The sequence below is a fragment of the Etheostoma cragini genome, chromosome 6, assembly GCF_013103735.1.
Source record: "Etheostoma cragini isolate CJK2018 chromosome 6, CSU_Ecrag_1.0, whole genome shotgun sequence".
Taxonomy (NCBI): domain Eukaryota; kingdom Metazoa; phylum Chordata; class Actinopteri; order Perciformes; family Percidae; genus Etheostoma; species Etheostoma cragini.
This window is the reverse complement of record NC_048412.1, coordinates 1543614-1548699: the sequence shown is the minus strand read 5'-3', so window position 1 is coordinate 1548699 and position 5086 is coordinate 1543614.

Sequence of the window (5086 nt, the reverse complement as noted above, 5' to 3'; positions counted from 1 at the left end):
GCCCCCCCCCCCAAGACTCTGGAACAAGTTACCCCCCCCCCCCATCACCTGACATTCCTACTATTTCAGATGTAGCTCTTTTTAGGTTCAAACTCAAAACATATCTGTTTAGAATGACTTTTAATACGTAGAAGTGGTGGGACTCCGGTTTCTATGTAAACCTTTCTGATTTTACTGTTTTTTATGATTCATTATTTTTGTTGTATGATAAGTTTTATCCTTGTATTCCAATGTCAAGCATTTTGGATACCTGCTGGTTACTGTAAAGTGCTATATAAATAAATCTTGATTGATTGATTAATTCAATGTTGTAGCATTGGAAAGAAATGATAAAAGAACGTTAGAAAAGTGAACAAAATGTGAGAAAAAGCTTAAAAATGTGAGAAAAATACAACAATAAAAAGAAAAAAATGGACAATAGCGTTGGAAAAAGTGACAAAAACATCAAGAAAGCGTCAAAAGTGTCGAGAAAAGACGACCAGATCGTTTAAATTTTAAGTATCGACTCAGAAAAACAAAAGTTGCACGTTTGTTGGGAAGACAACACGAGGGTTAAGAGGACCTTTGCAACCCTGTATACGACACTGTGGAAGCATCCCTATAACTAATCCATTACCACCTTTTGACATTTCTTCTTCTACTGATATTAATTCTCATTTTTCCTGTCACAGTGCTAAATGTGCAATTTCCACCAAGTCTGTCCTTCACTGGACTTTATTTGAAATATACAAAGAACATTCAAGTTTTAACAAAGAGTGCCTTCAGGAACTTTGTCCACCCAGGACTCAAAAATATGAGTTTTTGTACAAGACTGCAGGCAGAACTGCAGAAATAAAAATAGTGTCTGGGCAAACAAAGCAATGTGTGCCACGAGGAGAACATGCCAGAAATAATTATTCAGCTGCTAATACTGCCTGCAATCCCTTAAAGCCAAACGCGGCTGGGCAATCGTAGCACAGCTCGGTGGTATTAACCCTCCTCTGTCACAGCACTTTACTGACATTACCCCCCCCCCCCCCTTCTTCCCCTTTTCTCTGCTGCACAATCAGCCTGGGGATGACACTGAAAAGCTGCGAGATAACATTTCTATGAGCTCTCCTCAATCTGTGGTTAAGATTCAAAACAGGGGATGATATTTACATTTGTAAGAATGGCTGGTTTATATTGCCAGCAAGCGCATAAAAGGGACCAAACAGGCTGGAATGTAGGGCAAACCGATTCTTCTTTAAAGTGCATTTCACTTTTTGGGAGATTCTAGTCCATAATCATTTATTTTGTCTCACCCTCTACGGTCGAAGACGCTAGACTGGAACCCAGTGTCGATAAAATACCAAAACACTACAAGACTCCAATTCTTTCTCTTTATTTTAAGGAGAGGTTCAGAAATGTTCAAGTCTATCTCAACTAAAGTAGCTACACTGTAAACGATAGGGGGAACATCCGCAGTCTTTCTGTGGAAAAATTTATTCCAAGGTTCGGCCAAAACTAATATTTAGCTGTCCCAAATGTAGCAAAAATGTTACCACAATTTCCAGAAAATCTCCTGTGATGCAAATATTAGGAGTTGGTGTAAAGAGATTTAGTTAGAGTTGTATTGAGATAGACAAACAAAAAATCCAAAACCCATTCCTGGATGTGACAGACTGCAAAGCAAATACCAGCTGGAGGGGGGGGGGCATTTATGGGGTGCAGGCTTATACCGTACTGTAGCTGATAGGACTGGATGGGTGCGGGAAGGTTATCCTAGCAGGAAAGACATCTATATTATAAATGTGAGTGAATGTGTGCGATAAGCCATGAAGAGACATGACAGTTTCCAATTCTCCATGACGTCCAAATTTCAGCCTCGTCTCTTGGGCTAATCAACAGTGCAGGGCCAATATTATTGTTCCAGTCGACTTCAAACTGATTCATAAGGAGGAAGCCATTGTATTGATAGTACTTCACAACTATTATCACCGTACATTTAAGCTGTAATATTAAGATATTTTCACACTAAACATCCAAAGAAAGCCATAAAACAGTATAAACATCTTTGCTGATGATACTACGCTATATATCTGACCTCCGTCATATTGTTATAAAAAGTTGCAAATCATTTAGAACGTGTAGGATGTTGAGGGGCACACATTTAGGGGAAGTCTCTGCATAAGAGCACATGTTGGTGGTGAAGGGACCAACGCGTTCTCACCCCCACTGCGTCAGAAAGTGATGCTTGGTCAGGTGTCTTTGGCGGTCGTTGTTGACGCACGGACAGGAACTGGACGTGAACCCCGGTCTCCTAGATGAAAGTCCTGTGTTGTTTGACCCATCTACCCCCTCCACCTGCCTCCTCACGAGGATTCTCGCACTTCCATTCTACTCTCTAACCGTCGTCTCTCCTAAGGCTACGTCATCGTACAGTGCTCTCGGCCCGGTGCGCTCCATTCAGACGCTGAAGTGAGATTTCAGCGTCTGCATCTGATGCTGAGAGACACTGACCAAGCCTCTGTATTTGACGAGTTGGGAGAGAGAACGGGTTGGAAAGGACTGATCAGAGTTAATTGCCACCTACAGTACACATACTGCACACACACTACCGCACCCTGAAAAGCACTCATCCCTACACACTCATGAGCTTGGCAAAACGTTATTGACATAGAACATCTGTTTCTAATAAAATATTGCAGACTTTTTGTTGGTATCAGATAAGGGTAAGGGACGATTGTCGTGGGCTGGATCCAACAACGGGCCACGCAGCCTATTGCCTTGGTGTTTCTCCTTTTGTACATTAGCTCATGTGCATGGATGGAAGCCCCAATGCTAATCTATTGCCCATGTTGATTTAACTTTACACACACACACACACACACACACACACACACACACACACACACACACACACACACACACACACACACACAAACAGCTGTTGTCAATTACAGTATTGCACACAGGTTGGTGCTGTCCCTGTTGTCTTATGTGTGCACCTTCAACATGTCCAGCAGAGATAAAATATGTTAGAAAGGTTTTTCAGTTGCAACACAAAACCCATATGATCAAGGTCCGAATCCATTATGGAGGTCGATTGGAGAATATGTAAGGGAATCCTAACACTAGCATTTTTACATGACCAGGGTCTTGCTTCTGCAGATTTGGCCATCATTCTTTTGGACTATGATAATATTTTACTCACAAAACCTTGAGTTGCATTGCAAATATTGAAAGGTCCACTATAATCATTCATTACATTGTATTGCAGTTATGTTCATGTGTATTGTGTTGCCCGTTGTGTTTCCTTGAGCCCTGTGGCCAGTCTCGGAGACGTCCCACTAAAATGATGTCATGCGTAAATATAGCTTTTCTAGCCTCATAGTTGAAAATCTCATAATACAAAGAATAATAATTGACCTTAGCACCGTTTCACAGATTCATAATCATGTTTATGTTTAGCGGGGTAAATATCTTTTAGACAACACGTGGGCTGGATCAACAGGACTACATTTCCGGGACAAAGCCTGACATCTGGCGCTCGGCTCACGCGCAGGATATTTGCTCTCTGTGTGTCGCCGTTCTGAAAATCCCTTTCGCTTCAGGGGACCACAACAAACTTGGAGCTAGCGAGCTACATGCTGAAAATGTCAAGTTTTGAGGAAAATTTAGATAGTACAGCAAAGCTTGATTCTTTCAGAGAATGATTGTAAAGATTAAGAGAAAACATATTTAGGACATGTCCTCTCTAACTGGGACGTTTTGGGACTGATTGGTGGGATGTCTGTGGACCAAGTACACACAGAGATGCAATGGTAAGAGATAATGAGGTGTCACCATTGAATTAGCTCTGTATTGACTCAATAGTTAACGTCATTTAATGTTTTAACAGAGCCCGCCGAAGCCCGCGTCGCCGCGTCCGAAAGTCAACGCCACCCAAGACGATTGTGATTGGTTTAAAGAAATTCAAGCAACCCAGAGCGTTTTTCACTCCTATCCCAAAATGTGTGTGTGGTGTAGCCAGACCTTCCGTCACAGCGCTTTGGAGCTAGTTCTGGGAATGCGAGACTAGAGCACAGGGGCTAGGTCGTGATGCAGTACCTAGGTTGGCCACTGGGGGAAATGGCGGCGAGGCCAGAGCTGGAATCAACGTTATATATCAACGTTTCTGCAAACCTATCCAAAGAAGGGTGTCACTCAAAATCTCAACAACTTGTGCATTTCCTCCACATGGTTCTAATTACGCCATCTTCATGCAGTCCCTGAATCGATGCTGTTTGTGAGTAAAATATATTCTCGTAACTGACGGGACATGATGATCCAAACTACAAAAACAAGGCTGGGAAAAATGCATTTCGTTATCTGCAACTTTAACGCTGGCAAACAAGGAGAGAAAGAGAAATATCTGACGAAGATCAAGCTTAATGGTGTTTTTGGCCCCCAACGTCGCCTTCCAGGCACCTAACCCTAAACTTAACCACTGCCGCGCCGCCTCAAAGGAGACGCTGAGGGCAAAAAACACCCAACACCAAGATCGATCTGTTCATTTCCAGCTACTGACATCTAATGCCTCCGAGTGTAGATACAGGCTTTAGTGTCCGAGTTATCTGACAAATACCGCAATCAGTCAGCTAATAAACTATCATATGTTAGCACAAAAACAGTCATTAAATAGTCAGTTCACCTTTAAGCCGGGTGCATATTAACCGTGTCTTAAAGACTAAAACATCAGCTGCTCTTAGCTACCAACGAACCACAGACCTCCAATATGGCTGCCAGAGGATGTGTTATCCCACCTGATAGCCCTCCCTTATTATTATTCTTAATATTATTATTATTGTCTGCAAAATCACAAATGAGAAGACGTTGAAAACTAACTCTTTAGGATTGATTTTCTTCTTTGTTTTGGTTTCAAAGATGTGTTTTTTTGCTTGTATGCGTGTGTGTAGCAGTGAGAAGATGATGTCATATATATAAATTGTCCATTATATAGTTTCTAGATGAGTATATCATACATACAAATATACATTCTTAAATAGGAGGCTAGTTACAAACACAAAACACAAAACCATAGTATCGTCCTGTTGTTTATACTGTGACAATGAGATATATATAT